This window comes from Patella vulgata, chromosome 9 (genome assembly GCF_932274485.2).
Source record: "Patella vulgata chromosome 9, xgPatVulg1.2, whole genome shotgun sequence".
In the NCBI taxonomy this organism is placed as follows: Eukaryota; Metazoa; Mollusca; class Gastropoda; family Patellidae; genus Patella; species Patella vulgata.
The window spans coordinates 29125270-29146576 of NC_065887.2; the positions used below are offsets into that span (position 1 = coordinate 29125270).

Genomic DNA, 21307 nt, shown 5'->3' on the forward strand with positions numbered 1-21307 from the left:
AATTACTGATCACCGGCTCTAAAGTACATTGAAAATAACAATAATAACTACATTATATTTTTACTCACCTCCTTTTTGATTATTCAGTTCAGTGGATAATCGAAGCTATTTGCTTCCAAATGATGCCACATATAACATACGGGCGCTTGGGAAATACCCATGCTCCAAAATCAATTTTATACTAAATCGATATCTTCATAGAGGCGCGATAATCGAGTGGATTGAAACATGATCGCCATTTAATAATTTGATTACAAAATGGATAATAGTGACATAGTCTTGATTGTCAAGTACAGTTGCTACGATAATAAACAATCTATGCTACAACTTCAAATACTGATAACTTCGCTCTGAATAAAGTAATTTAAAGGAAATTTTCAATACATTCATTATCAATTATCTATTTTAAATTGTTGTAGCAAGAACAGTCAGATCTTTATCCCAAGGTCACAAGATGTAAACACGGTTAGCGCCAATCCAAACCATAATTCTAACGCTGGACCTAGCCTTAACGCTTACCCTAACCCTAACCTCCAATCTCGCCAACAATCACATGCCCTAACCTTATTTACAACACGGCGACCATTACGAAATCTTGAGTTGGCCTTAAGAAATAGATCTAACCCTATACCGCCTGTATTGCAGGCATAATGAACATCCGGTTTACCCCAGACACGGTATGGTGGGCAGATCCTAATACTCATGTAAGCCCCGGGTACTACCTCAATTTACAAGGGAAATTGAATACATTATTCAATATCTTACAATTTTCCTTCAACACCATACCCAGACTCGGTATGGTGGGCAGATTCTAATAATAACGTAAGCCCCAGGTACTACCTCAATTTACAAGGGAAATTGAATACATTATTCAATATCTTACAATTTTCCTTCAACAAAGAATACACTAACAGAGAGGTTGGCATGGCAATCGGTATGGCGGCTTTACTCGGTACCCGGTTTGAGAAACATTTTGTTTGCAATGGCTGTAGTCGCCATTCAGCTAATAATAATCGTAACCATTGCTACGCAAATAAAGGGATATTCTATAACGCCCTGTCCAAATTCTAATTCTCATTCAGATATAGTAAATAAAAAACAGGGTATTACCAACAATAGGCATAAGCCTCATTGATATCGCACAATTTTTTTTAAGACGAAGTAGTGTACCGAATGATTTTTATCTGTCACCTCTTCAATTGGTCTACGTAATCGGCATGTATAGACCCCCCTGATCATTGACCCATGTGATCGATTATCTTTGATACAATGGATAGTACCCTGGTACAAACACCATATCATAATATTACATAGTCAATCGGTGTGTTTGGAAATATTTGGTAGAGTGGAAACTTTCATACACTTGTTGTATGTTTATTTCATATTTGACATTTGGAACACGAACTAGGCAAAGCAATAGGCCGAATCTGGATAAGATTTTATCAATCGGCCAGTGTAGACAAATTTGGAGTGTGTAAAAACCCGTTTACTGGTATAATTTGTGAATTAAATTGGATACACCTAGCCAAAGAAAGATTTTCGAGGATAAGACAGAATTAAAAAAAAAAATGTTTCGTGTGACATTCAGGACGCAACATTTAAAATACATTTGATTTAGATCTATTTTCACTTAATGAGATTCTGAAGTTTCAATTAATGAGTTGACCTTTAAGGAAAGGATTTGCCATAGGCCTATCTGGTAGTAGTTATTAAAAACACGAAAAGGTATACTTCATTGTTAAAATTACCAAGGATTAGACTGAGAGTGGAATTAGTGAAGATGTCGAGGAAGAATTCAGTAGCAAGTTGTACCAGTTTAGGAGACAGAGAATATAAAACAAATTATGAAGGTTCTCCGACAGACTGGATAACGGGGATAGCACCGATAGAGGTAGGTATTTCTGATCAGATTAGCACACACTTAAGTCGATTGAAACGATTCAACGTACATCGTATGCCTTTTTAAGGGAAGACTTCGACCACAAAGTTCGAACGCCAGCAGAGGTCAATTAGGGGCTATATGGTACTACTGTTATTAACCGACTAGGGTGAGGGTTATCGGGAAGTAAGAGTTCTTCTTTACAGATCCCCCCACAGTAAGCACGGGCCGTGGGTCTAACCTTTCCTAGCCCTTACGGGAATCGAACCCATTCGCCTCACAGTTGCCGGTCCAGCGCTCTACCATTGAGCTTTCGCACAACCTATGTAAGTTTGATATTCTCTGTGGCCGAAACCGCGAACCCCTTTTCAAAACTGTTGTATCCGAACACGTGGTATTTTAATCTATGAATATATACAGACAAATATAATTCTGTTCTAGATACCTGAAATCATAAAAATTGATAATTTTGTAGATACACTATATAGTTCATTGTTTGAGTTCTATCAGCTTTAATTACATTTCCGGGAAAGTAAATATGAAAATAGATTAATTGTTTCGTTTTAAATACCTTCTTATAAGAAGAACTAATAGGGTAGTTTTTATATTAAACGTTATATTTTTTTTTGTTTTGGAATATGACGTGTTCCTTCAGTATGGTCAAAAATGGTGATATTTGAGTATTTCTTCATCTCTGTTCTAGATTTCCTTGTTATCACAATATTTAAGCCATGCGAATTTTGTCCGGTTACTGACAAACATGTATGTTATAGAATAACACCCATTCTAAATTATAAGCAGAAATGAGCCGCGGCGGCTCGGTGGGTATGACTTCGACCCCTGTGCTCATCGAGTTTCCGGCGTGATTCCCCCTTGTCAGTGGCCGTCCTGACAAGGGACACCATATATAGTTGTTCGGGAGTGACCATGTCCTGTGTACACATTGGTGTGAACCTAAAAGAACGAAATAAGAGTAGGCCGTAGTGCCACTGTCCGGGCAAAATTCCCCTAACAGCACACCGCATGCCGTTTGTCCGTCTTCATTATCCCAGTCTGTGGAGAAGAGTGGGACTTTAAATCCCATTTCATTTCATTTTTTCGAAACAGATAGTGTTTATCACTTTGAATAACGTTCGCTACATTACAATACTATATAGATGTTCATATTTTGTCTTCCTAATCTGTCATTTAATAGGTAAAACTAAAGGCGAGATTACCGACGATATAACTTTTAAAGTCGAGTCAGACTTATTAGCTTATATATTAATGGGGAAATTTTATAATGACGTAGATGAGATAAGTGCAGTGAAGTAAATATGGTTTTATGAGTAACAAACGATATAACAGTAAAGATTTACAGATCTAATCATATTAATATTTATTATCAGGAGGACAATAACAAATCACAAAAGTAAAAAATGTTATGTTTACTGTAAGAATGTTATTCTTAAAGGACAACAAGCCAGGTTGTTCACGAATGTCTCAAACGTCACAGATATTATTAATATAAAGACTGTTGCTAGTGAATAACTGAGTAGACGAGTATAGAAAGAATATTTCAAACTTTAACAACATGCACAATTTCCATATTTCCGCATGCTAGTATACCCCCCACCCCCCACCATCACCACACACAGACTTGTACAGAATAATTATTGTGTACATATTTAAATATTTATAGACTTTAGATGCATAAAAATGGCGGCGTGACATTAAAATAGTATAGATGTAATGTTCGGATTGATCGATTTGATTAATTTTCTGGCAAGGATAAGTTTAGTTGTGTAGCACATTAAGACTGTTTAATTAGAATTATATTAGCTTCGTTGTTCCATTAATATGCGTCAAGTTTATTTTCTGTATATGCACCTCTCTTAATTTACATACAGTCATATTATATAATTTTAAAAATCTCATATTTAAAGCTACTTGACTTGTCGAACATGCGTGAAAAATAGCGTAGTCTAAGTAGGTAATTGTCTGTAAAGTTAATTTTATACCAGCGGTTGCCAGGCAAGATACGCCCACATTTCGCAAGAGATTGATAATGAAAAAGCTAAAAACAAAAGCGATTTTTCGTACAATTATGTGCCATAAGCCAGAAGTTATGGTTTGAAATGTGCAAACATCGAAAGGGACTTAGAATTTTGAGACATAAAGGTATATAAAAGTGTGACCTCTAGAATGTCCACAACCTTTGTATTACATACTTTTACACAATTTGCGTATAAAGAGCGGCCATTTTGTCGGGCAGTTTTTATTGCGATTTTCCCGAAATCCAAAGACAACCTTCATTATGGTGGAATGGTGATCTATTTTAACGGTTTTTAAGATCGGATGAAAATTGTGACCTCTAGAGAATTCACAAGCTAAAAAACACGATTTTCATACAATCAGGGGCCATAATCCATAATGTACAGTCTGATATGCGCGACTATCGAAAGCAACCAAGATCTTTCGGTCATAAACATACATTTCAGGTTTCATCAAAATCGGATAAAAATTGTGACTTCTAGAGGGTCCACAACATTGGCACCTTTTTACACTATTTGTGTACAATGAGCGACCAGTTTGTCCGGCAGTTTCGGCCCGATTTTCACGAAATTCGAACTCAACCAACATTATGGTGTAACGGTGATATATTTGAACGTTCTTTTTAAATCAGATAATAATTTTGACTTCAAGAAGGACTACAAGCTAAAAACGCGATTTTTCGTACAATCAGGGACCATAATTCAGGAAGTTACGATCCGATATGTGCGAATATGGATAGGAACCAAGATCTTTGGGTTATAAACATAAATTGACAGTTTCATCAAAATCGGATCAAAATTGTGCCCTATAGAGGGTGCACAGCCCTGTTATATCATATTTTTACAGTAATTTGCGTACGAAGGGCGGTCATTTTGTCAGGCAGTTTTGGTCCAATTTTCACGAAATTCGAACTCAACTAACATTACGGTGTAACGGTGATATATTTTGACGTTCTTTTTAAATCGGATAATAATTGTAACTTCTAGAGGGACCACAAGCTAAAAACGCGATTTTTCGTACTATCAGAGGCCATAATTCAGGAAGTTATGATTCGATATGCGCGAATATCGAAAGGAACCAAGATCTTTGGGTTATAAACATGCATATCAAGTTTCATCAAAATAAGATGAAAATTGTGACCTTTATAGAGTGCCCACAAGCTAAAACGTGATTTATCGTACAATCAGGGTCCAGAATTCATGAAGTTGTGGTCCGATACATGCCATTATCGTAAGGAACCAAGATCTTTGGGAGGTAGACCTATATTTCAAGTTTCGTCAAAATAGGATGAAAATTGTGACCTGTAGAGTGTCCACAAACAAATTGTGGACAGGGACGACGGCATAATACGTCCATATGAAAATGTGGCCCATAAAAATGATAATAATAAAACAATCTTTGGCCCTGGTCAATCTGTGAATTAATTTTCGCGTTCTTGTTTTGGAACCATTCGATTCGAGCGTCCCTGGATATCTGCGATGTAAAATAAAACAATGAGACAGTGATAACTGTGTCGATGCGTGAGTTTGGTTTATCGGCACTCGAAACACTTCAAGATTAAATGAAGTGCCCGTCCTTCCACACACAACACTCGTACAACCGGAAAATCCTCTTTAACGGGAACAGGCAGGATGTAGATAAGATAAGGGTGTAATGGGCAAAAAAATAAACAATTGCGACCAAGATGAGGTATTATTCTTTAATTTGCAATAAAACTATTTTGAGTAAATTTATGAACACCTTCAAGGTAAAGTGGTATTAAACGGCCTGGAAATAGCTCGAAAAAGGAACCATACAAAAATGAAATGAAATGGGGTTTAACATCCTACTGTTCTGCTCCGACTGACTAATGAAGACGTGAAAACGCCAGTGTGCTACGGCATACTCTTATATCTAATTCCAACTTTAAAGGGATCTTTAACGTGCACACCGATGTGTACACGGGACAATGATTTACCGTCCCATCCGAACGACTATCGGTCCTGCATCACTGAACCGCGTAGGAAAATCCCGATGAGCTTTCTCGGTCGACGCAGTGATTGAACACGGGACCTCCAGGTTAGTGAGCCAACGTCTTACCCACTGAGCCGCCGTGGCTCCCAAAGTAACCATACAGTGTTTTGTGAACTTTACTACGTGATCACAATGTGCTATGGAATGTAGAAAGGGTAAGCAAACCAAAGCTATGTGAACTTAGGTAACCTAGAAAGAGCAAGCAAACCAAGTTATGTGAACTCATGTAACCTAGAAAGAGCAAGCATACCAAGTTATGTGAACTCATGTAACCTAGAAAGAGCAAGCATACCAAGTTATGTGAACACATGTAATCTAGAAAGGGTAAGCAAACCAAAGCTATGTGAACTTATGTAACCTAGAAAGAGCAAGCATACCAAGTTATGTGAACACATGTAATCTAGAAAGAGCAAGCATACCAAGTTATGTGAACTCGTGTAATCTAGAAAGAGTAAGCATACCAATGTATGTGAACTCGTGTAATCTAGAAAGAGTAAGCATACCCCGCTATGCGAACTCATGTAATCTAGAAAGAGTAAACATACTTCACTATGAGCAACGCCGATGTTTCTTTAGCCTAACACGCCTTGCAAATTAACAAATGGGACAGACATACCCATAAGGTTGGTGTTATAGCCGCTCACGATAACCTAGGTCAGAAAGGTGACTTACCCTTCTAAATTATATAATAACAAAAAAGCTCCCCAGTGACACTCAGTTTTAAAACAATAGCTATAATTATACATACAACGTAAAATAACTGACTATTTAAACAGAAGACAACATGAAAATCGATAGTAAATTAGCACACTCTTTTTGTACTAAGTCTTTAATGTCATTCGTTATAACTTTGGCACGCTATGGATCGTCTGCCGCGATTTATTTGATCAATTGGGTATGTTTCAAAGATGTACGTTGTTGTTAGCAACTGAGGAGCCACTGTGAGTAAGGCACTGCATTGGCTCACTAACCAGGAGGTATGGGGTGCAGAAAAGTAGGATGTTTAACGCCATTTCATCCATTCATTCGGTCAGCAACTGATCGTGATCGAGTCATTGTCCTGTTTTCATAAAAAAAAATAAGTAAAGACGAAATTTAAAGGGATTTAGGTGTAAAACATATTATGTCTCAATTCAAGATAATCAGTGTTGGAGTCGACTCAGCCATCATAGCTGAATATTCTACTGAATAACGAACAAATTAATATAAAAGATCGAATATATCTTTACATAGCTTCGCATGGTTTGTACTTGTGTTTCACAAATGGTGCTAATAATAATGACGTATAATTTGTTTCAATGGTTTACCCAGAGACCTCAAATAGTGTTGCATATTGTGAAGCACCGTTCTATTAAACTGTATTGATCTCGGCAACTACTAACTAATTTAGCTCAATAAATGTGTATAAATAATTATATATCTTTGGTACAAACAAAAATTAAATGAAGGTGATGCGTCCCTTTAACTCGACAGTGTTTGACGACGTTAAAGGTTATGTCTAGTGTCGTCTTTTGATCTTCAAAAGTTATTCTTCTAAAATAACTCACAGCACGGTCTACCGGGTTATTAAGTTACAAGGTCATTCATTTCAATTTATTCTTTACAATATAATGTTTGCGTTAGAGAACTTTATAGGTATATCATCCGGTTGAAGGGGGGCATTGACTTTATGGATATATCACTAGGTTGAACTTGGCATTGTCTTTATGGCCATATCACCCGGTTGGACTTCACTTTGACTTTATAGACTTATCACCCGGTTGGACTAGGCAATGAGTATGAACATATCACCCGGTTGGAACCGGCATTGACTTTATGTACGTAGACCCCGACTGCGCTCTGCATTCGAAAGACAAGGAGTTATGCAATTTCTTTCTACATTGTGACGGCTGTCGTACACGAGACAGGATAAGCATCCCCCCATCCCGCCCCCGCCCCCTAACTTCTCCCATTAGGCCCGTCTGTACATGGAGTGGACCAGCCGATTGATGAATGCCATTGGCACCTGGAACCACACTCTCAAAAATGCCTGGCGCAATCCACCGGCTGTATTTGGTCTCGGTACAACGTTATTAAGTCTCCTCTGAATTTCATCCCAAAGATGTTCAATCGGGTTTAAGTCCGGACTAAGGGCTGGCCAGTGCATAACGTTGACACCGGTTTGCTGTAGAATTTCCCAAGTAACTCTTTCGGTGTGGGCACAGGCGTTGTCATGCTGGAAACGTTGTTTCGATGACGTGCGAAATGTGGTATGACGTAGGGTCTGAGAGCTTGATCGATGTAGCGCACTGCTGTGATCCTCTCGCTGGACCAAGAATTTTGAACACCACACCGATTCCACACTAAACCATCATGCTTGGACCTCCCCATGAGTCTCGTTCCATGACTTATTGGTTAGAATAACGCTGGCCACGTTGACGCCATATTCTGGTCCTGCCAACTGTAGTTGATACGCAATACCGACTCTCATCTGCGAATAGAACAGTTCTCCATTGCCTGTGTCGCCAGTTCTGGTGTTGTTTGGCAAACTGTAGACCTTCACGTCGATGGCTGGGGTGAGGATCGGTCCACGGTTAGGTCTACGGCATTGGATGTTCTCTCTGATGAGACGTCAGCGCACTGTATCGGTACTGATGGGTCTTCCGTGTGTTCCCACTGTCTGACGTGCTGTCTCAGACGTCTGTGTGAAGGGATTCTGCATGTGCTGTCGCACAACATGGCGGTCTTGTCGCCTTGTGGTAACCCTTGGTCTACCAGTTCGTGGGTGATCATCCGTGGTGTTGGTGGATCGAAATGTTGCTAAAGCCTGTAGATGGTCCGAACATTGACCTGGAAGTGATTGGCAATGGCTTGGGCAGTGTGGCCAGTGTCGAGTCTTCCAAGCGCCCGGTTCCTCTGAGCTGTCGTGGGTCGTGGCATGCAGCTGACGTTGTAGTGTGAATGATTCAACCAGGTATGGGGGTGTATTTTATAGGGCTGGTCCCGGTGAACAGCACGTGCAGCATGAGTTACATGAAAATCATGGAGAACACATTACCATCTCAGAAGTCAGGTTGTGTTTTTGAGAACATTTCCTGGATTAAATTCTGTGTTTGGGAAGGAGTCGTATTGCTCAGGTAACGTTGGCGATGTGGTCACAAATATACAATAACATATTTGGCAAGTTTTATGCAACGCGTCTATTCAGAGTAACATACCCACCTGGCGTTTCTTTTGCTGTTTAGTATATATTCAAAATGAGCGACCGGTTGTAAAATTAAAAGAAACCCACACATGAAACTATATAGTCCGTGCTTTGATATTAATAATAAGAACCTGAGTGGATAAAAATGTCCAATTAATGTCCATTTTTATTGACACTTATACTTAACTTTATTTATACATGTCATTAATACCACCAAAGGTCATCACGACCCTGTATTCATGATCCAATGAGGGAACGTAGATAGTATGTACTAAAATGACCCTACCTCTTATCACGTTAAACCACTAGACACCCACCCCCATCAAAATAAACAACGTACATGTTTTAACTTTACCATCCATGTTGATGGGGGAGGGGGGGGTTATTGTAGTGGGCTCACAAGTAGAATATACCATATGCCCGGGTTGGTTCGGTTCTTTGCACTTGTGATTCGAGTGATACCCCAATGGTCTCGCATATATTAACCTACCTATCTTAAAATAATCGAGAAATGATTCATTTCTCTCTCTCTCATTTTTTCGTCATCCTTTAACGCAACTCTTTGTTTAGACGTTTCTTAGAACAACCCAAACTGTTTATTAGAGTAGAAGTCTTTGATTTTAAATGGAATGGCGTTAAGGCCCCGCCATTTCACAATATGTTTCATTCCAGTGATTATATGTGTGCAAGGCGATTGAGATAATTTCACCCGGACAGCGACGTTTCCTCCAACTATTCCTGGAATGCCAACTGTCAGTTACCCCCTTCGTAGTATATCGTAGGACTAAGTACATTTATATGTCAGCTCCACAGCCGCCACCCCAAACTAGGGAGAACCGGTCTTGAAAAAATTTCGTAGTTCTTCTGGCCCACGCCAGAGTCTTTTCCATCACCAATCCTAGATCAGATCAACCTAAATCCACACTTTATTTTGATTCCAACCAAAGGGCTTTGGTCCCGACAAGTCTTATGTGGACAGATAATAATTGGTAATACAAACGATCACTTGGTAATTTTAAAAGATTAAACTAGTCGCTCTCCAGGTGAGATATCAGAAATTTTGAAGAGTTGCTATGCGACCATAGAAATGTATTCCTTGTAATCAGTTCTTAAACTGAAAATGTAAAAAAAAAAGCCTTTTAAATTTTTAAATGGTAATTTTAAAAGATTAAACTAGTCGCTCTCTAGGTGAGACATCAGAAATTTTGAAGAGTTGCTATGCGACCATAGAAATGTATTTCCTTGTAATCAGTTCTTAAACTGAAAATGTAAAAAAAAGTCTTTTAAATTTATAAATGGAGAAAAATGTTACATTTAATTTTCCCACGAGACTGTTTCCTTTCTCATTAGGCTAATGTTTTTTAATTCTTAAACACAGGGACAAATGACTTTTTTTAAATCCTGTTAAAGGAGCTAAATTGCTAATATTTGGAACCTAGAAATTGACAAAAATGGGACGCAACGCATATAATAATGTAATATGAATGTATATAAACTGATTTACATTCAATCGTTTCTGTTTTTACTGTAATTTCTAATCAGTTATGTTCGGCGAAATACGCCAGAAGTCTCATAATGGCAATCTTTAGCGTCTGGTTTTTCCAGTCTACACCGATGGTATTTATTGCGCATGCTCTCCAGATAAGAATATAGCGTCACCATTTGACATGACTTGTTGAATATGTCTAGCCCTGTTCTTTGAGTCCCCTGTTCCAAATGACGCTGAAACGCATTATGGTACACGATTCGTGTACCAATGGTAAAATGTTAATTTTGTCTTGAATATTGGATATCAGAAGCCCACCTTTTCCCTGTAAGATCACAAGACCAATGTTGATTTGAATTGACAAATAATTCGTGTTTTCAATGTCGAAAATTTTTGATGATATTGAGTTAGAGACTTAGCTACTTTAAGTTCTAGTTCAAAACGTGATTATAATGTTCAAATTTTATATTATGTAGACTATTATACGAAACGTACTACAATATAATTATTAAATGGACGCCTTTGTGTTTTGCAAGAACTTACATCACGACCTAAGGTGGAACAACCACTTGTTCGTGCCAATAACACAGTAATGCAATGATCTAATGATTGTCACGAAGTCTAAAATAAATATTGTGCACATTCTATGTCAATATTGAGAGTCTCCATCGATTACTTTATTTCTTTACAACGCCCAAAAGGTATCGATTAGTTTATTATTAAGGTATGTGTATACCTTATTGGAATAATAGAACATTGTAGTTTTTGCGTGGTGTTAAAAAATGTTGAATAACTTACTTGAATATATGTGACGTCAGAAGATGGTCGATGAAAAGCCAACACAACGGTCTCCTACAGCTTTTAATTCAATTAAAGGGTTATTATCGAACTTGTAACCTTGGGATAGGACACTGTTGCTTTCAGGCTTTGCTAATTTGCATTATACACAGAGGGGATCTGGCAGTACCCCTTAGATATAAATAATGGGATTTTACTTACCTAATCTTATTCTAAACTTAAACAGTATTATAACATTCATGTTTTATCAAAATTGTTTGTTTTGTTAGAATGTAATACAAAATTTGAGATAAATCTGATAAGCTACCAGACCTATATAACGTCCGACTTACCTCTCTACCTCACCTCTGTTCTGGGGCTATTTTAGAGCCCCTGCTTTGCTTTAATTGTTCACCGTAATTCTTCTCTGTTCGCCGAAAGGAATAATGTCTTGCCACATTTGGCACAAATTTATAATAATCCAACGCTATTTTACGATTCAAAAACATAAACAAAATACGTTTATATTACCGAGACTCGCGCTTGTAATGGCGGACCCATTCTAATGTATTTTGTTTTTGTTTTTAAATTGCAAAATTCTACTAAAAATAGAGTTAAGTTATTTTAAATTTGTGTCTGATTTGGTAAGAAATGGCCTTTTTTTGGCGAACCAAGAAGAATTAAGGTGAAAAATAGAAGGTAAGGACTCCAAAATAGCCTTATAACAGAGGCAGTATTACAGGTATTTTCATACTGCAGTTTAAGAAGAGCGGACATGGTCAGAGGACTTGGGAACAAACACGAAACTAGTTGACCGTCATTTTAATTCATAAATCGACATTATTAGTATACTTCGAGAATTTTGAGTATATTTTGGTGATGTTTTCATTTTTATATTTAATGAAATTGAAAAGGTTTATTTACCCTTTGTGTGAAACGTATATAACCGCATAACAAAATAGTAAACTAATTCTCCAACACGAAGGTGGTGGGTGTGTGTGGGGGGGGGGCGAATTCTACAGTAATACTGTAATAGATCTGTATTTTCATTAAAAGATAATTCCATGGGAGGTCGATGTGCATTTCAATTACCTACTTAACCATTACGTGTTATCCTTAATAGAACTCTTAATCCAACTCGCAGCCCGAAATTTAGATGAGTTTCTTTGTTATATTATTATGTTTCACTACAGTCGGCCGGATTCATAAAATTCTACCAATAACCATTAAGAACCGAGAAAGGCCTGTTTATCAAGGTTTTGTATAAGTTTTGTGGTGTATGTATTATTGAACCTTGAATTATTAGTAGTATTGTTATATAGCAACCACAATTCCACAGTTTAATTTCCCGTTATACTAATACTACTAGATCAACACAGAGAAAGAAATGGTTGGATTTATATGATAATAATATACATGGCCGTTCATCAATAATATAAATCTTGGGCTTGAACCAATTACTTTTATGGTTAATCAATAACCATTGACATAAACGCTACCCTGGTTTCAAAACAAAAATATTTACAACTTTCAACCTACGTTGTCTTTAAATATGATATAGGACAATGACTTGTCTTTTGTCATGATGGTATTTCCTTGAATGATCTGAATTCGTTGAAGTCACTTCTTTGTAAACTGTGAATGACTGTCGTTTATAGCTTAGCCAATATTACCATAAGAAAGGAACAACAACGTAGGACGGACACGAATTGGAAGGTAAAAATAAATTTTCACTTACATGCGTATATGCGTTTAAAGATTAAGAATCTCAAATGTACTTTAAGCTCCGTTGGCTTATTGAGCAGTGTTAAATTATGCTGAAAAATGTCGGACTGTTCTGTGGTAGATAAAAAGGAATATCTATACCATTTAATTAATTACAAGCTATATTCACGTTAGTCGGTATATTTACGCCCCCCCCCCTCCCACCAACCTCCTTTCTTTTAGTTTACTAGATTAAATAGTCACACGTCTGAGCAGCTGAAAATTTTAAGTAATCTTTGAATAAAAAACAGTGTGTACGCCGCCTTCCCAATTTCGCAAGTTTTCTCCAGGTCTCCCTGTTTCCTGCCACTGCTAAAGAAAAGATAGCATAGCTGCTTCCAAGCGAATTACTGAAATAGAATTGTATCATTTGTTAGTCCCCAAATGACAAATATCTGGACAGTATAAGTGATATCGGTCGTAAAACTGAATCTTTATGGAATACCACATAATACCTCAACGTTGCCCCAACTATATGTTTACTGCAGGTTATGTTATTTCTAGAATCGTCAACAATTCTACTAATATGTAAATAAACCTAATACCCGCTCAGTGCCGTCTTCAATAGAAGGCTTGATCTCGCTTTAACTACGGATCAGTGTATGCTTTCGTCATTTATGGACGCCCATTATAACTAGCTTAGTATTAGAGGGGTAGGGGTGTAAAGCTTTTGTAATGCCCACATCATGTTGTCTTTAGCTGGAATATAAGTCGGCATGATTCCTGGCCTTTTCATTAACCATTATATAGGCTATATTCCTTGGTCTTTAGGGTTACGTTTTAATTGATATTTATCTTAAATCTTCTATTATAATTATACTGACGATTAATGTCGAATGTATTTATACTGTTAAAGATATTATATCGATTATCAGGCTTCTATATATAATGTAATTGATAGCTTGTTATTCTAGTCTAAAGCCTAGTGTATTATCGAACGTTTGCAGTGTCGTTCAGTACAGTCCAGTCAATGATTCGCTGTTTATGTTTTACTGACGAGATAATTTTTTTTAATGTAATGCTATTCTGTACTCAGAATTCCACGAACATTTAATTGTCTAAATGTGATCGATGAATACGAGAAAGTGGAATTGTGTGTTTTATATAGATTCGCCATTGGGCAATATCATATTTAATCCATTGGGCGAGTGACTCTTCTGGTGGTCTTTGAACGAGAGCATGACCCCTTAGAATATCTTTGGCTTCTGAAACCCAGATCCAAATATCGTCCCATTTAGGTCATTCCAAAATTCCCGACTCTTTCCATCGTTTTCTTTTTGGCATTTTATTGACTGAATGCAGAGCTGGGAAAGAGTCAGATACTTTTGAGACATTCGTACCCTTTGGTTGCATTTTAGTCGCTTTTATGGTGAATGGCGACCAGATTCGGCCAAAGAGAGAAAGCACGTTTTTTGTCTATTCGAAGGTTTGGAGGTGGTTTTTTGGGTTTTTTTTATTAGAATTGTCTGAAGTAGTGCCCAAAACATTACCACCTATCGACAGCACCTGACGGCGATAGGTTGTAGGTCTATTTATTGTGTTAAACACAACTTTCGATATGTAAGTCGTAGAAAATGCGACTATGTATCTTTGAAAATGTCAAATTATAAATTTCTGGAAACGTGAAATGTAAAGCATGTCAGTGAGATCATATTACCACCTTTAAATATTACATGACAGCGAAAAAATATCGGTAGGTGGTAGGACTATTTTTTTTTTTTGCACAACTTTCGGTACACACTTAATAGAAAATTCAACGATGCATGTAAATGTCCATGACAAGATCTCCGCCATCTTGGAATTGTCACTCTGCCAATCAATGCAAAATTGACCAAGGAACAAGCACGCCAAGTATCATGTCGAACGTTATTGTATTGGCGGAGCCTTAGGCTTTTTTCGAAGAACGCCACCCCAAGAAGTACAAAAAGATGAGTACCACTTGAGGACCAGTTTCTCCCCCATCCGGTGTCCAAACATCGGAAAAGCCCGCGAACATTAGAATGGTATGCAACCGGGCTTATATTAGCGGACATGGATGGTGTCTAGTTGGTAACATTTTGAAACTACTTCCAAATTTGTATGTTTGTTGTGAAATCTTACTGCGCAATCTTCAGATAATAGCGGCCATGAAATCAAATGGGTTTGCTCGGATTAATTACCATCCGAATGTCAATGAGCCAAATTCCTGTGGGAGTTAAATATAGAAAATCTCCATAAAAGTATATTTACAAATCCACTGGCCCATTAATATATATTAAGATTATCGTGATATAATCTGGAATATAGATAATATAAATAATATGTTAATATGTATAGTAATCGTAATACGATTAAACTCTGGTGTCTGTTTCACGGTAATGCACGAGCGACTTTAAGAATAGTGTGTACTTTTGACATACATGTTGTTTGAATATGGTGTTAGAAGAAAATATTTCTTAATAAGTATTTATACTTGTTTCTTTATTGCTAAAAGATCGCCACAGTAGCGGCGGAAAGTAAGCATTTCCCCCGCAGCTAAGTAATACAAATGTATAACAACATTTAAGCATACACAGCCTACTGCACCAGCCAATAACTACTTTTAGCTAACTGGTGCAATGTTTTGGACCTAGATTTCACAAGCCGACATTACTGTCAATGGTCACCAGCTGAGTAACCAGTCTGTGGCTATGTGAACTCCTTAAAAAAGAAGTGACATCAGGTGGTCTAAAAGGAGGAGAGATAACTTGTCACGTGCACCACGTACCCCTATGAAGTCGTAACTGTCTCACCAATTGGAACCCACACAGAAGCTAAATTGTTTCAAACTGTCAATGGCATAATTGCGCTGGAAATACACAGGTCACAATTATATGAAATACAATTATGTTTATTACTGAGCGACATTTTGACTAAGATTCTCAAAAATTGAAGACACTAAACCCTATTCCATTTCTTTTTCTTGATAAAGACTAAAGAATCGTCGTCGAAACGCCTCTCCGTAATAAAAAGTAATTGAATTCAATTTAATTTTGTGCTGCGTTTCCACAGAATCTATATTATCCAACGTTAGTTTGTTGTGTTGTCTATAAGTATTTGTTATACGAATAATTCTAATTTCTAAAACCTACACATGATGAAAAGGTATAAAATTAAACACCCAGTTGTCTTGTACCTAACATTGGTTGTGCCTCATTTATTTCATATGTCAACAATGACACGACTGTTGTTTTTTTTTAATTCATAATAGTTTTTAGACGTTTGGCCTGTATTGTTAAAAGACGACATCGTAGACAAAACAACTCATATCTTAAAATCTATTACATATTTAGACTGCCAGAAACATCTTTAAAAGACAAAACAATGTTTTGAGTTTGTAACACATCGGCGATTGTCATCGTTAATTTTGTCCACGTGATTATCTAATTAGGTTAATCGCTAAACACGATCAATCAATCAGCCCCGTTCATTATCAGTCATGTGATCTAATTTGTTCAATAGTGTTACATACTTGTAACAGCGCATATCATTGGTTGCTAGGGGATTTGTCCGTACGCGACAGCTATGGACTAGCCGTTCAATTAGATGGATAATATATAAAGATTCATTAGTCCCCAGTGTTTAAAGAGTCTATCCATTTCCTTCTCCAGTGTCTGATTGTCAATAATAGTTAAATATATGTTCAGAGCTGTCTTCTTTATCATAACTAAAGGTAAGTTTTAATATCAACAATATGTTTGGGATCAAGTCAGACAAATGTAATACTTTAAAATACGATGAGATCATCAATCATATGATAAAGAGTGTAGCAGTAATATGCCATGGACGCGTTATATTAATATCAGTGTGTGTGTGTGGGGGGGGGGGGGAAATGGTTAGGGCGTGTGCGTTGCATCGTAAGGTCTGTGGATCAGTCAACTTGCGTGGTTTCGATTCCCCGGCTGTACGTAACAAGGAGTATGGTTGCCTGTGCCCAATTATTGAAATACAATTGATCCATATGTTAGTTCCGAAATGACCTAGTTTGTTTCTCGAGTGGACGTTAACTCTCTCTCTCTCTATCTCTCTCTCTCTCTCTCTCTATCTACACCAGTGTAATAGCTATATCGGTATTATGCGTAGGTATAGATTAAATAAAAACCCAATTTGATCCGCTCCATTAATCAGTTTAGAAAACACCCAAATAATTCTGGGTTTGAAAGAGATTCAATATTTATGGACACAGTATAATTATCTTCTATATCTCTCATCCAAGATTTATATGACCAACATTAATGTTTCTATAATACCCAAAGTGTTATTAATAGTAGTAGCGGGCATCGTGTACAAGGTTGGGTATTCTTAATCTTCTCGAAACACCAGATACTACTTTGTGTGGGAAGGTTCAAATCTACCATGCAAACACAACGCACGACTTGTAATAATAAAAAAAGGTTGGGTGGCCGAATGGTTTAAAGCGTGCGCTATAGATCACAAGGTCTATCACTGAGTCAAATGGCGTGGTTTCCATTCCCCGATTGTACGTGGGAAGGAGTGTGATCGTCTATCCAACCCCGAGGGTTTTCTTCGGGTCCTCCGGTTTCTTTCCACTGCTGAAATAAAATTGAACCAGGTTAGTCTCGAAGTGACCTAGACCCAGTTTCTGTCGAGTGGACGTTAAACACCACTTCTCTCTGTAATAAAGTATTATTCTCTGACAATAAGGAATTGTTGAAGAATAGGGTGACCTATGTGGATATGTTTAAATTAGCAATAAAAAGCCAATTGTAATTCTAGATATATATTGACAATAAAACTCGCCTGTTTTGTTTATATGACTGTGATATAAATTAAGTTTAGTGACTTTTTCACTCTCACCAAACTAATAAATTTAACTAATTTATATTCAAAATCACTCCTTATTTCTGAAAATCCGACCACGGGCGTATTTAATTAAACTTTTTCAAAACCACTAAAAAGAATCTGTATGACTCGTAAATTGTAAGTTAAAAACCAATGTTGACGTCCAACAATTATTTTATATATGTGATATAGAACTGTTTAAACGAATTTCAAATTTAATTTTAACAATTAAAGATCGTTGTTGCTGTGGTTCCTGCAATCGGCACAGAACAGTAGGACGTTAAACCTCTTTTATTGTTTTTCCTATTTTAAATTTTTTTGATATTTCAAATCGTCAACACCCTTAGAAACTTTTTTTTAAAAAGTCCAAAAGTATTTTTCCAAGAAGTGAAAATACACAAACATAATCTAAAGATTGTTTTTTTAAAAAAATTATATTCAATTAGTATTATTGTACAAATAGTTTTAAGTATAGGCTTAATTTTTGAAAGCTAATATATATATATACGTATAGTTATATTGATTACTGTAAATAAATTAAATTAATTCCTTTTAAACCGCTTTGTGTTTTCGATAAAATATTGATTTGTTTTTATAATACTGATCTCAACTACATAGTACTGATAAGTTAAACGAAATTTTGAACTATAAAAAACGAAACGAAATAGGATCTGTGTTTTAATCAAATTGGTTTGATGAATATTTTACGTCAATAGATGAACAAGTGTGATAATATCACCGATTATTTGTTCCACTGTCGACACAGTAAGCCAAATATGAAACTAGAACCAATAAACAAGTAAATAACAACGTTTCTAAAAAAAAAAACAATCCTCCAAGCCGTCTATTCACATAAATTCTTATGTGTTTAGCCGTTCGTATGGAACGAAAAATCGAGGTCCATCGTACATGTTGGCGTGCATATGATAGAACCTTTGACAGTTGGAATTCGAAATAAGAGTAGGTCGTAGTGCCGGTGTCCGGGACAAATTTTCCTCTATGACGTATGCCCGTCTTCATTAGCTCATTCATTTCATTTTGTTCTTCAGTTGAGCATTCATTCTCGGATATAATGTACGTTATAGGCCCATGGGGGATGGTATTCACATAGTTCCATAATCACTATACACGTTGACTATACATGTATCTGTGTGTGTGTGAAATAGCTTTATTCAACGTCTGCTTCCACATAAGTGATATCGCCGACTGTAACTAAACTTAATTATATTTTATATATTAACAGAGCGATAAAGACATAGAAGAAAGAATGGCATCCCCCAGCAGTTCAAATGAAAATAAATCGGGATGGAAATCTTTCGTTGACGCAGCCGATGAGGTAAGAATTACACCCGTTAATTTTATAAAAGAAACCCAATTAGTGTTAGGTTTATAGAGTCAACGTGATCTAACAGTACAGGTGTTTAAATTAGACACGTCATATTGGCCTATGCATGGCATTTGGTATTGTTAGATACTCTTGGTATTTGATATCTAATATATTTGCCCGGGGAGCGGGGGCTATTAGACACCATTGGTAGTGTTTGATGTCGTTAAGCACCCTTGGTATTTAATATCTAACTTTGCTACATATTGGCCTTGTGGTTTCCACCACCGCCAGACAGCCTTGGTATTTGTACTGGATTTATCAGCCTCGCAAGTTAAAGATACCCCGTGTCTTGACCGCTCGCCCCCCCCCCACCCAACCATTAAAAAGTTATTGGTAAAAGTTAAATAATACCGTTTGACATTATGGGGCTGTTGTAATTTTTTTTTAATTTGCCATTCTCGAATTTCATCTAATTTCAGTTTACCAACGACACCAGGAAATTATATAAGTTTATCAAACGACGCGTAAGCAGCAAAAAGAAAAAGCGCGAAACAGAGGTCAAGGCCATTCATATAGTTCCCGACAGCGAAGAGGAATTAAAGTGGGCATGTCGGTCAGCAACTAGTGCCCGTAGTTGCACGAGTACGGGCACGGGTAGTTCGGTTGAAAGCAGGGATGAAGATGGTATAGAGACAGTTCACGATATGGCGGATGAATACAACGTGTTTCACGGCTGCTAGGAAAAAAGGCGTGAAAATGGTGTGTAATCATGGTGCTAATTTGGTGAGTTGGCTAAATGAAAAAATCTTTAACAAATAAAAATTAACAAACTACAGCTCTAGACATTTCGAGCTGGAAAGAAATGAAACCTCGCGTGTTGATCCTAGTGTTTTAAAGGGTCGCGCCGTCTTTAAAACGACTACATGTGATTTTCCATAATGTCGACTGTTAAAAGAGATTTCGATTTTAGAATCAGTCCAACAGCTTTTCAAAAACTATACCTGCCTAGAACTGTAATTGTATTTTTTATATAATGTAGACAACTTATGTGTCTATTTTTATCTTGTAGTAGGCTAATGGTATGATGGACTTCGAATACATATGGAAACAAATGTGAACATGGACAAAAATAATTGTGAATATGTGTTGATTTAAGCTTATTGGCGGAAACATCAATACCATCAGCGATCTAAAATATGATGAAATGTGCATTTATATTAATAGTAGTACATTTTAGTACTTTGTTCATCTTCGAAGATCAGTAATCAAGTAAAGTATTACATCGCACTTGCTTCAAAGACTCTTCAGTGATGACAATTCGTGTGTGTGCGTTCATGTTGGTTCGTTTGCTTTTATTTATTTATATATGTGTGTGTGTGTGTGTTTATAGGCTTACAAAGAAGTTATATCTTGCGCCAAGTATTATTTATATGAACATTATTTAAAAAGTATTATGGTTGAAAGAGATTTTATTGTGGATTTAGTAGTGAACCAAGTTGGCAGTTTGTGGAACTTTCTGTAAATCTTGAATTACTATTTGTGGAACTTTCTGTAAATCTTGAATTACTATTTAATTGTTTACTAGTGCCCAACATTTACTTGTTTACTATAGCTGTGGCGTGGCGTACTTAAAGATTGTGCGGTCTTTGCCCCCAACCACGCACTAGTGGAAAAAACAACACAGTACACATCAAATATACTTAAACTTTTAAAAAGAAATAAAATTGTGTCCGGCATCTTTTTCTCAGGGCGATAGACCAGCCCCCCCCCCCCAACACTTTGGTAGGCCACTGTCTCCTAATGCCGAAGCTGTTATTTGTTTACTTTTTTACCAGTGTCAAAACAGTTACTTTTTTATCTAAACAATTACTGATGTATAGTGACTAGTTCATGTAACTTTACTAGTTTGTAATGTAACATTAACTAGTTCAAGTAAATAGTTACATCATGTATGTGTATATTTACATCTTTAAAATTAATACTAGTTTGAAACTTAAGGCCGTTAATTTTAGTTTATTTACC

General features: G+C 36.8%; 1 long non-coding RNA gene across 1 annotated transcript; it reads left to right on the forward strand.

Annotated features, from left to right (window-relative positions):
• Window positions 1-1231: 1231 nt before the first annotated feature.
• LOC126807793 (uncharacterized) lies at window positions 1232-19810 on the forward strand. The gene is made up of 3 exons (XR_007674169.2): window positions 1232-1891; window positions 19202-19294; window positions 19765-19810. It is a non-coding gene; the product is annotated as an uncharacterized LOC126807793 (long non-coding RNA).
• Window positions 19811-21307: the final 1497 nt, after the last annotated feature.